This window comes from Dendrobates tinctorius, unplaced genomic scaffold (genome assembly GCF_039654945.1).
Source record: "Dendrobates tinctorius isolate UK_male_01 unplaced genomic scaffold, ASM3965494v1 ptg000030l, whole genome shotgun sequence".
NCBI lineage: Eukaryota > Metazoa > Chordata > Amphibia > Anura > Dendrobatidae > Dendrobates > Dendrobates tinctorius.
The window spans coordinates 51,989,203-52,000,578 of record NW_027361698.1 but is presented as its reverse complement, the minus strand read 5'-3'; positions in this window follow the sequence as shown (position 1 = coordinate 52,000,578).

Here is an 11,376-nt window from a genome sequence, read left to right as displayed (position 1 = left end):
GCCTTCTCCCTGCCAGCTGCTGGATGAGGAGTTGGGCACAGGTATGGGCAGCACATAGTTCACATATTATTGGGGTAGATACATTTGTTGCTTTCCGTTGTAAAAATGTGACACAAATGACAAATCAAGTACACATGACTAAGGCCCTGTTCACACTGTCTGGGAGTTCCGTCTGCGTATCCCTAACCCTGGGCCATAGACTACAATGACACAAATGGAGTTCAAATCAACTCCGTTTGTGTTTTTTCTCCGAACGCATTCAGGCGAGCACACAAAAAACGTAGTGTGAACAGGGCATAAAGCCAGCTTCTTTTTCAGTGCTTGAGCTCTTGTGTCAATTTTTCCCCTACATCTGTCCAGTAGAATGGAGCATATGTGGTCACTTGGGACTCTGTTGGTCCTCTGTTCTGGGGGTGTACATCTACTGCGTACCCCTATAGAGGACTTACATTTCCAGAACAGAGTCCAAATGTCCGTCTGTCCCCATACACTGAATGGCTCTGTTGGTTTCTGCTGGAATCAGTTTTTTTGGGGGAAGCCCTGACACAACATGAGCTCAGCGTGGATCTCTGTATAAATGACATCGAGGCCTAACACTTCCTCCTCCTGATGTCGCTCATATGTGGGTTACCTGCACCACATCTCCACAAAAGAATATAACAATGGCAGCGCAATGTGTACACGTCCTATAAAGTGACGCCATCCTCCCATAACTAAGACTGGTCCTGGTATTATAAGCAGCCACAAGCTGAGACTCCACTTACGATGGCCATTAAGCTGCGCGTTAGGTTCTGTTCGTGAGTATATTTTCTGTCCGTGTGTGCAGCGGATTGCACAAGGTCCAGTGTGAGGTTAGACGTTGGGCTGGTGCTTATGGGCGATTTTACACACTGGAAGAAATGACTGCCTACTATTAAGGCCTGGTTCACATGTGTCCTGAGGTAACGGCCATATAGGAATACAAGGTCAGCAGTCGGGCCCGGTCCTGTGATGTGAGCATGGTAAATTTGTGTGAAGTCAGCCTAAAATGTCTGGTCTGCAAATTAGGCCAAACTAGTGCCGGTAAGTAGTGGGCGGCTCCTGCACCCCTGTGATGTGTGGAAGAACATGTGAATTACACGTTTAGGAATGTGACCAGTGCCCAATATTCAGCACCCAGTGACTTACAAGACACCCACCAAAGCCTGTGGCTCATCATTTTCAATTCCAAAAATAAGCTACCTGAATGTGAGGCCGTCGGACTCCCCCGGATCATCGTGGTCATATACGAGCACTGGGAAAACAGCTCTAATACATGTGAGGGATAGCCTCCAGTACAAAGGGCAGACTGGTCTCTAAAATGCACAGTAACAAGTGTCTTGTACCCAGCTGGTACACGCCAGTGATGACAAGAGGATGTCGGCTGTGGGATCTCCCCAGCAAGCCAGACACCATGGTAACATTACACAAAGGGCATTAAAAGGAGCAACACTGGCACTTGTTGATGCCAGCAGTCTTCAGGGCATAGCACAAATAGCAATGATGATCTTATGGGACTACAGCGCACACCGAATAACAAGAGGGAAACCCCAGTTACCACTGAGAGGTATATCACTCTGGAAAGCTCCCGCTAAGATCAGCTGGTGCCAGGTAACTTACCCAGGAGAGATGACGGTGTTATGAAAGAGGGTTGTGATGGAGCAGAGGAATTCCTCTAGTGCCAGGCAACATGACGTAGGTTAGGGTTATTACTGGGCAGAAATGAATGTCCTCAGCGAATTAGCCAGGATATGGGGGGACCTATGCCATCCATTGTTCCACTATCTATCCCATATCTATTTATCTCATCTATCATCTGTCTGTCCTCAGCTAATAAGCCAAGATATGGTGCACCTCCACTGTGCACAGGTGCTTCTCACAAAATTAGAATATCATTAAAAAGTTAATTTATTACAGTTCTTCAATACAAAAAGTGAATCTCATATTATATAGAGTCATTACAGAGTGATCTATTTCGTGTGTTTATTTCTGATAATGATGATTATGGCTTACAGCCAATGAAAACCCAAAAGTCATTATCTCAGTAAATTAGAATACTTTATACCACCAGCTTGAAAAATGATTTTAAAATCCAAAATGTTGGCCTACTGAAATGTATGTTCAGTAAATGCACTCAATACTTGGTCGGGTCTCCTTTGTCATCAATTACTGCATCAGTGCAGCGTGGCACAGTGGCGATCAGCCTGTGGCACTGCTGAGGTGTTATGGAAGCCCAGGTTGCTTTGATATCAGCTCGTCTGCATTGTTGAGTCTGGTGTCTCTCATCTTCCTCTTGACAACACCCCACATATTCTCTATGAGGTTAAGGTCAGGTGAGATGGCTGGCCAGTCAAGCACAGTGATAATGTTGTTTTTAAACCAGGCATTGGTACTATTGGCAGTGTGGACAGATGCCAAGTCCTGCTGGAGAATGAAATTTCCATCTCCAAAAAGCTTGTCAGCACAGGGAAGCATGAAGAGCTCTAAAGTTTCCTGGTAGATGGCTGCGCTGACTTTGGTCTTGATAAAACACAGTGGACCTACACCAGCAGATGACACAGCTCTCCAAACCATCACTGATTGTGGAAACTTCACACTAGACCTCAAGCAGCTTGGATTGTGTGCCTCTCCACTCTTCCTCCAGACTCTGGGACCTTGATTTCTAAATGAAATACAAAATTTACTTTAACCCCCAAGGGTGGTTTGCATGTTCATGACCAGGCCAATTTTTACAATTCTGACCACTGTCCCTTTATGAGGTTATAACTCTGAAACGCTTCCATGGATCCTGGTGATTCTGACAATGTTTTCTCGTGACATATTGTACTTCATGTTAGTGGTAAAATTTCATTAAAATAACTTGCTTTTATTTGTGAAAAAAATGGAAATTTGGCAAAAAATTTTAAAATTTCTCAATTTTCCAACTTTGAATTATTTTGGCCCTTAAATCACAGAGATATGGCACACAAAAAACTTAATAAGTAACATTTCCCACATGTTTACTTTACATCAGCACAATTTTGGAACCAAAATTTTTTTTTTGTTAGGAAGTTATAAGGGTTAAAAATTGACCAGCGATTTCTCATTTTTGCAACACCATTTTATTTTTACAGACCACATCACATTTGAAGCCACTTTGAGGGGTCTATATGATAGAAAATACCCAAAAGTGACACCATCCTAAAAACTGCCACCCTTAAGGTGCTCAAAACCACATTCAAGAAGTTTATTAACCCTTCAGGTGCGTCACAGGAATTTTTTGAATATTTAAAAAAAAAAATGAACATTTAACTTTTTTTCACAAAAAAAACCTTCAGATTCAATTTTTTTTTATTTTACCAAGGGTAACAGGAGAAATTGGATGCAAAAGTTATTGTGCAGTTTGTCCTGAGTAAGCTGATACCTGATATGTGGGTGGGAACCACCGTTTCGGCGCATGGCAGAGCTCAGAAGGGAAGGAGCACCGTTTGACTTTTTTAATACAAAATTGGCTGGAATTCAGATCGGACGCCATGTCACGTTTGGAGAGCCCCTGATGTACTTAAACAGTGGAAACCCCCCACAAGTGACCCCATTTTGGAAACTAGACCCCCCAAGGAACTTGTCTAGATATGTGGTGAGAACTTTGAACCCACAAGGGCTTCACAGAAGTGTATAACGTACAGCGGTACAATTAAAAAATCATATTTTTTCCACAAAAATGAACTTTTCACCCCCAATTTTTATTTTTCCAAGGGTAACAGGACCCTAAAAGTTATTGTGCAATTTTTCCTGAGTACGCTGATACCCCACATGTGGGTGTAAATGACTATTTGGGCGCATGGCAGAGCTCAGAAGGGAGGCAGCACCATTGGACTTTTTTGGCTGGAATTGAGATCGGACACCATGTCGCGATTGGAAAACCCCTGATGTACCAAAACAGTGGAAACCCCCCACAAATGACACCATTTTGGAAACTAGACCCCCCAAGGAACTTATCAAGATGTGTGGTGAGAACTTTGAACCCCCAAGGGCTTCACAGAAGTTTATAACGTACAGCCGTACAATTAAAAAATCATATTTTTTCCACAAAAATGATCTTTTCACCCTCAAGTCTTATTTTTCCAAGGGTAACAGGACTCTAAAAGCTATTGTGCAATTTGTCCTGAGTACGCTGATACCCCACATGTGGGAGTAAACCACTATTTGGGCGCATGGCAAAACTTAGACCCCAAAAGTTGTTGTCCAATTTGTCCTGAGTATGCTGATACCCCATATGTGGGAGAAAACTACTGTATGGGCACACGTCGGGGCTCGGAAGGGAAGTAGTGACGTTTTGGAATGCAGACATTGATGGAATGGTCTGCGGGTGTCATGTTGCCTTTGGAGAGCCCCTAATGTACCAAAACAGTGAAAACCCCCAACAAATGACACCATTTTGGAAACTAGACCCCCTAAGGAACTTATCTAGATGTGTGGTGAGCACTTTGAACCCCCAAGGGCTTCACAGAAGTTTATAACGCCCGGGCGTGAAAATAAAAAAATCGTATTTTTTCCACAAACCTGATCATTTAGTCCCCAATTTTTTTATTTTCCCAAGGGTAACAAGAGAAATTGGACCGCAAAAGTTGTTGTCCAATTTGTCCTGAGTGCGCTGATACCCCATATGTGGGAGAAAACTACTGTATGGGCACACGTCGCGGCTCGGAAGGGAAGTAGTGACGTTTTGGAATACAGACTTTGATGGAATGGTCTGCGGGTGTCATGTGCGTTTGGAGAGCCCCTGATGTACCTAAACTATTGAAACTCCCCACAAATGACCCCATTTTGGAAACTAGACCCCCCACGGAACTTATCTAGATGTGTGGTAAGCACTTTGAACCAAGTGCTTCACAGAAGTTTATAACGCCCGGGCGTGAAAATAAAAAAATCATTTTTATCCACAAAAATGATATTTTTGCCCCAATTTTTTACTTTCCTAAGGGTAACAGGAGAAATTAGACCCCAAAAGTTGTTTTGCAATTTGTCCTGAGTAGGCTGATACCCTATATGTGGGGGTAAAACACTGTTTGAGCACATGACAGAGCTTGGAATGGAAGGAGCGCCGTTTGACTTTTTCAACGCAGAATTGGCTGGAATTTAGATCAGATGCCATGATGCGTTAGGAGAGCACCTGATGTGCCCAAACAGTGGAAACCCCCCAATTATAACTCCAGCCCTAACCCCAACACACCCCTAACCCTAATCTCAACCATAACCCTAGCCCTAACCCTAGCCCTAACCCTAATGGGAAAATGGAAATAAATACATTTTCTTTTAATTTTATTATTTTTCCCTAACTAAGGGGGTGATAATGGGGGGGGTTTGATTTACTATTTATGGCGGGTTTTTATTTTTGGCAGCTGTCATACGCTAAAAGACGCTTTTTATTGTAAAAATAGTTTTTGCATCACCACATATTGAAAGCTATAATTTTTCTATATTTTGACCCACCGAGTCATGTGAGGTCTTATTTTTTGCGGGACAAGTTGACATTTTTATTGGTATCATTTTCGGGCACGTGACATCTTTTAATCGCTTTTTATTCCGATTTTTGGGACGCAGAATGAACAAAAACCAGCGTTTCATGAATTTCTTTTCGGGGGTGCGTTTACACTGTTCCGCCTGTGGTAAAATTGATAAAGCTCTTTTATTCTTCGGGTCAGTACGGTTACAGCGATACTTCATTTAGATCTTTTTTTATGTTTTGGCACTTTTATGCAATGAAAACAATTTTATATAAAAAATTATTATTTTTGCATCTCTTTATTCTGCGAGCTATAACTTTTTAATTTTTTTGCTGATGATGCTGTATGGCAGCTCGTTTTTTGCAGGACAAGATGACGTTTTCAGCGGTACCATGGATATTTATATGCGCCTTTTGATCGCGCGTTATTGCACTTTTTGTTTGGCGGTATAATAAATCATTATTTTTTGCTTAGTTTTTTATTTTTATTTTTTAAGGGGCTCGCTAAAGGGGTTAACTAGTGGGACAGTTTTATAGGGCGGGTCGTTACGGACGCGGCGATACCAAATATGTGTCCTTTTATTGTTTTTTTTTTATTTCCAAAAAATGAATTTATTAGGAAATTTTTTTTTTTTTTAATTAGCGATTTTTTAAAAATTATTTTTACACTTTTTTTTTTAACTTTATTACATTGTCCCAGGGGGAACATAGCTGTCATGTGGCAGATCGCTGATCTGTCACATCACAGATCACTGTGACAGATCAGCGATCTGTCACAGGCACTGCACAGGCTTCCTCATGCCTGCGCTTTGTAGGCACTGAGGATGCCAGCTCCCTGCAGGCCCCCATCGCCATCTTGGATTCGGGGACCTGCAGGGAAGGAGCCCCCCGCAGCAGCGCTGCACATTGTGCTGCTGTGGGGGGCTCAGGGAAGCACGGAGGGAGCCCCCTCCCTGCCGATGCTTCCCTTTCACCCCCGGTACACAGCGATCGTGTTTGATCGCGGTGTGCAAGGGGTTAACGTGTTGGGGGCGGTCCGTGACCGCCCCTGACACATTGTTCCGGGTGTCAGCTGTGATAATCAGCTGACACGTGGGCGCCGCTGATCGCTGTGACGTACTATTCCGTCCCTGGGAATTAAGTCCCAGGGCACATGGACGGGATAGTACGTCACAAGGCAGAAAGGGGTTAATCTGAAAACACCTTGGACCAATGAGCAACAGTCCAGTTCTATTTCTCCTTGGTCAAGGTAAGACGCTTCTGGCGTTGTCTGTTGGTCATGAGTGGCTTGACACATGGAACACTAGTAGCCCATGTCCTGGATACGTCTGTGTGTGGTGGCTCTTGAAGCAATCACTCCAGCAGCTGTCCACTCCTTGTGACTCTCCCCAAAATTTTTGAATGGCTTTTTCTTTACAATCCTGTCAAGGCCGCGGTTATCCTGGTTGCTTGTGCACCTTTTTCTACCACACTTTTTCCTTCCACTCAACTTTCCATTAACATGCTTGGATACAGCGCTTTGTGATCAACCAGCTTCTTTAGCAATGACCTTTTGTGGCTTACCCTCCTTGTGGAGCGTGTCAGTGACTGTATTCTAGACATCTGTCAAGTTAGCAGTCTTCCCCCTGATTGTGGAGCCTACTGAAACAGACTAAGGGACCTTTATAAATGCTTAGGAAGCCTTTGCAGGTGTTTTTTCTAATTATTATAATTTACTGATATAATGACTTTTGAGTTTTCATTGGCTGTTAGCCACAATAATCACCAACATTAAGGCCGGGATCACACATGGTAGAAACATGGCCGAGTCTCGCCGGCACTTGGGAGCACAGCATGCTGCTCCATGTATTGCTATGTGGCCGCATGCTCCGCTCCCGAGTACCGGCGGCGGTGCCAGGGATTAACATGCGAGACTCGGCCATGTTTCTCGCATGTGTGATCCCGGCCTTAACAGAAATAAACACGTGAAATAGATCACTCTGTAATGACTCTATATAATTTAGGAGTCTCACTTTTTGTATTGAAGAACTGAAATAAATTAACTTTTTGATGATATTCTAATAAGAAGCACCTGTATGTATCTTTATCTATCTATTAACTATATCTATTCATCCATCCACATATCTATGTCCAGAGATTTGAGTCAGCACACCATTCAAGTGAAGAAAGCTTCCTATATAATGCCCAATATGGCGTCATTTCAGTTCCTTAGTGGGAACCTTTCTCAAGCAGGGCTCCAATATTTACCAAAGTCCAAATGGTGTCAGGTGTGCAGACATGTATTCCCAGCAGGGTGGTGTTGTCCATTGATGTGTTCACAATGTCAGAGGGCAGATTGGCAGGCACACAGGTGGAGACTTTCAGACACAGGTACAGACTGGCAGACACCCAAGGGGGCAGACACAGTGGGCAGCCTGTCTTCCTCATGCTCCCTGATCAGTGTCCCCTGACACCCTGCATTGATCCCCTGGCTGTGACTCATGAGTGGCACTTGTTCTCTCGCCATAGCCTCAGAAAGGACACATGGAGGCTGAGTGCAAGTGATCAGTGAGGAGTGCAGGCGATCGGTGAGAAGGGCAGGCGATCGGTGAGAAGGGCAGGCGATCGGTGAGAAGGGCAGGCGATCGGTGAGAAGGGCAGGCGATCGGTGAGAAGGGCAGGCGATCGGTGAGAAGGGCAGGCGATCGGTGAGAAGGGCAGGCGATCGGTGAGAAGGGCAGGCGATCGGTGAGAAGGGCAGGCGATCGGTGAGAAGGGCACGTGAGAAGCGCAGGCGATCGGTGAGAAGGGCAGGCGATCGGTTGGTGAGGAGCGCAGGCGATCGGTGAGAAGGGCATGTGAGAAGCGCAGGCGATCGGTGAGAAGGGCAGGCGATCGGTTGGTGAGAAGCGCAGGCGATCGGTGAGAAGGGCACGTGAGAAGCGCAGGCGATCGGTGAGAAGGGCAGGCGATCGGTGAGAAGGGCAGGCGATCGGTGAGAAGGGCAGGCGATCGGTGAGAAGGGCAGGCGATCGGTGAGTATTGCAGGCGACCGGTGAGTATTGCAGGCGACCGGTGAGAAGCGCAGGCAATCGGTGAGTATTGCAGGCGACCGGTGAGAAGCGCAGGCAATCGGTGAGTATTGCAGGCGACCGGTGAGAAGCGCAGGCGATCGGTGAGTATTGCAGGCGACCGGTGAGAAGGGCAGGCGATCGGTGAGGAGTGCAGGCGATCGGTGAGAAGCGCAGGCGACCGGTGAGAAGCGCAGGCAATCGGTGAGTATTGCAGGCGACCGGTGAGAAGCGCAGGCAATCGGTGAGTATTGCAGGCGACCGGTGAGAAGCGCAGGCAATCGGTGAGTATTGCAGGCGACCGGTGAGAAGCGCAGGCAATCGGTGAGTATTGCAGGCGACCGGTGAGAAGGGCAGGCGATCGGTGAGGAGTGCAGGCAATCGGTGAGAAGCGCAGGCAATCGGTGAGTATTGCAGGCGACCGGTGAGAAGCGCAGGCAATCGGTGAGTATTGCAGGCGACCGGTGAGAAGGGCAGGCGATCGGTGAGGAGTGCAGGCGATCGGTGAGAAGCGCAGGCAATCGGTGAGTATTGCAGGCGACCGGTGAGAAGGGCAGGCGATCGGTGAGAAGGGCAGGCGATCGGTGAGAAGCGCAGGCAATCGGTGAGTATTGCAGGCGACCGGTGAGAAGCGCAGGCAATCGGTGAGTATTGCAGGCGACCGGTGAGAAGCGCAGGCAATCGGTGAGGAGTGCAGGCGATCGGTGAGAAGCGCAGGCAATCGGTGAGGAGTGCAGGCGACCGGTGAGAAGCGCAGGCAATCGGTGAGTATTGCAGGCGACCGGTGAGAAGCGCAGGCAATCGGTGAGAAGGGCACGTGAGAAGCGCAGGCGATCGGTGAGAAGGGCAGGCGATCGGTGAGAAGGGCAGGCGATCGGTGAGAAGGGCAGGCGATCGGTGAGAAGGGCAGGCGACCGGTGAGAAGGGCAGGCGATCGGTGAGAAGGGCAGGCGATCGGTGAGAAGCGCAGGCAATCGGTGAGTATTGCAGGCGACCGGTGAGAAGCGCAGGCAATCGGTGAGTATTGCAGGCGACCGGTGAGAAGCGCAGGCGACCGGTGAGAAGCGCAGGCAATCGGTGAGAAGGGCACGTGAGAAGCGCAGGCGATCGGTGAGAAGGGCAGGCGATCGGTGAGAAGGGCAGGCGATCGGTGAGAAGGGCAGGCGATCGGTGAGAAGGGCAGGCGATCGGTGAGAAGGGCAGGCGATCGGTGAGAAGGGCAGGCGATCGGTGAGAAGGGCAGGCGATCGGTGAGAAGGGCACGTGAGAAGCGCAGGCGATCGGTGAGAAGGGCAGGCGATCGGTTGGTGAGGAGCGCAGGCGATCGGTGAGAAGGGCATGTGAGAAGCGCAGGCGATCGGTGAGAAGGGCAGGCGATCGGTTGGTGAGAAGCGCAGGCGATCGGTGAGAAGGGCACGTGAGAAGCGCAGGCGATCGGTGAGAAGGGCAGGCGATCGGTGAGAAGGGCAGGCGATCGGTGAGAAGGGCAGGCGATCGGTGAGAAGGGCAGGCGACCGGTGAGAAGGGCAGGCGACCGGTGAGAAGCGCAGGCAATCGGTGAGAAGGGCACGTGAGAAGCGCAGGCGATCGGTGAGAAGGGCAGGCGATCGGTGAGAAGGGCAGGCGATCGGTGAGAAGGGCAGGCGATCGGTGAGAAGGGCAGGCGACCGGTGAGAAGGGCAGGCGATCGGTGAGAAGGGCAGGCGATCGGTGAGAAGCGCAGGCAATCGGTGAGTATTGCAGGCGACCGGTGAGAAGCGCAGGCAATCGGTGAGTATTGCAGGCGACCGGTGAGAAGCGCAGGCGACCGGTGAGAAGCGCAGGCAATCGGTGAGAAGGGCACGTGAGAAGCGCAGGCGATCGGTGAGAAGGGCAGGCGATCGGTGAGAAGGGCAGGCGATCGGTGAGAAGGGCAGGCGATCGGTGAGAAGGGCAGGCGATCGGTGAGAAGGGCAGGCGATCGGTGAGAAGGGCAGGCGATCGGTGAGAAGGGCAGGCGATCGGTGAGAAGGGCACGTGAGAAGCGCAGGCGATCGGTGAGAAGGGCAGGCGATCGGTTGGTGAGGAGCGCAGGCGATCGGTGAGAAGGGCATGTGAGAAGCGCAGGCGATCGGTGAGAAGGGCAGGCGATCGGTTGGTGAGAAGCGCAGGCGATCGGTGAGAAGGGCACGTGAGAAGCGCAGGCGATCGGTGAGAAGGGCAGGCGATCGGTGAGAAGGGCAGGCGATCGGTGAGAAGGGCAGGCGATCGGTGAGAAGGGCAGGCGACCGGTGAGAAGGGCAGGCGACCGGTGAGAAGCGCAGGCAATCGGTGAGTATTGCAGGCGACCGGTGAGAAGCGCAGGCAATCGGTGAGTATTGCAGGCGACCGGTGAGTATTGCAGGCGACCGGTGAAAAGGGCAGGCGATCGGTGAGAAGGGCAGGCGATCGGTGAGAAGGGCAGGCGATCGGTGAGAAGGGCAGGCGATCGGTGAGAAGGGCAGGCGATCGGTGAGTATTGCAGGCGACCGGTGAGAAGCGCAGGCAATCGGTGAGTATTGCAGGCGACCGGTGAGGAGCGCAGGCAATCGGTGAGTATTGCAGGCGACCGGTGAGGAGCGCAGGCAATCGGTGAGTATTGCAGGCGACCGGTGAGGAGCGCAGGCAATCGGTGAGTATTGCAGGCGACCGGTGAGGAGCGCAGGCAATCGGTGAGTATTGCAGGCGACCGGTGAGGAGCGCAGGCAATCGGTGAGTATTGCAGGCGACCGGTGAGTATTGCAGGCGACCGGTGAAAAGGGCAGGCGATCGGTGAGAAGGGCAGGCGATCGGTGAGAAGGGCAG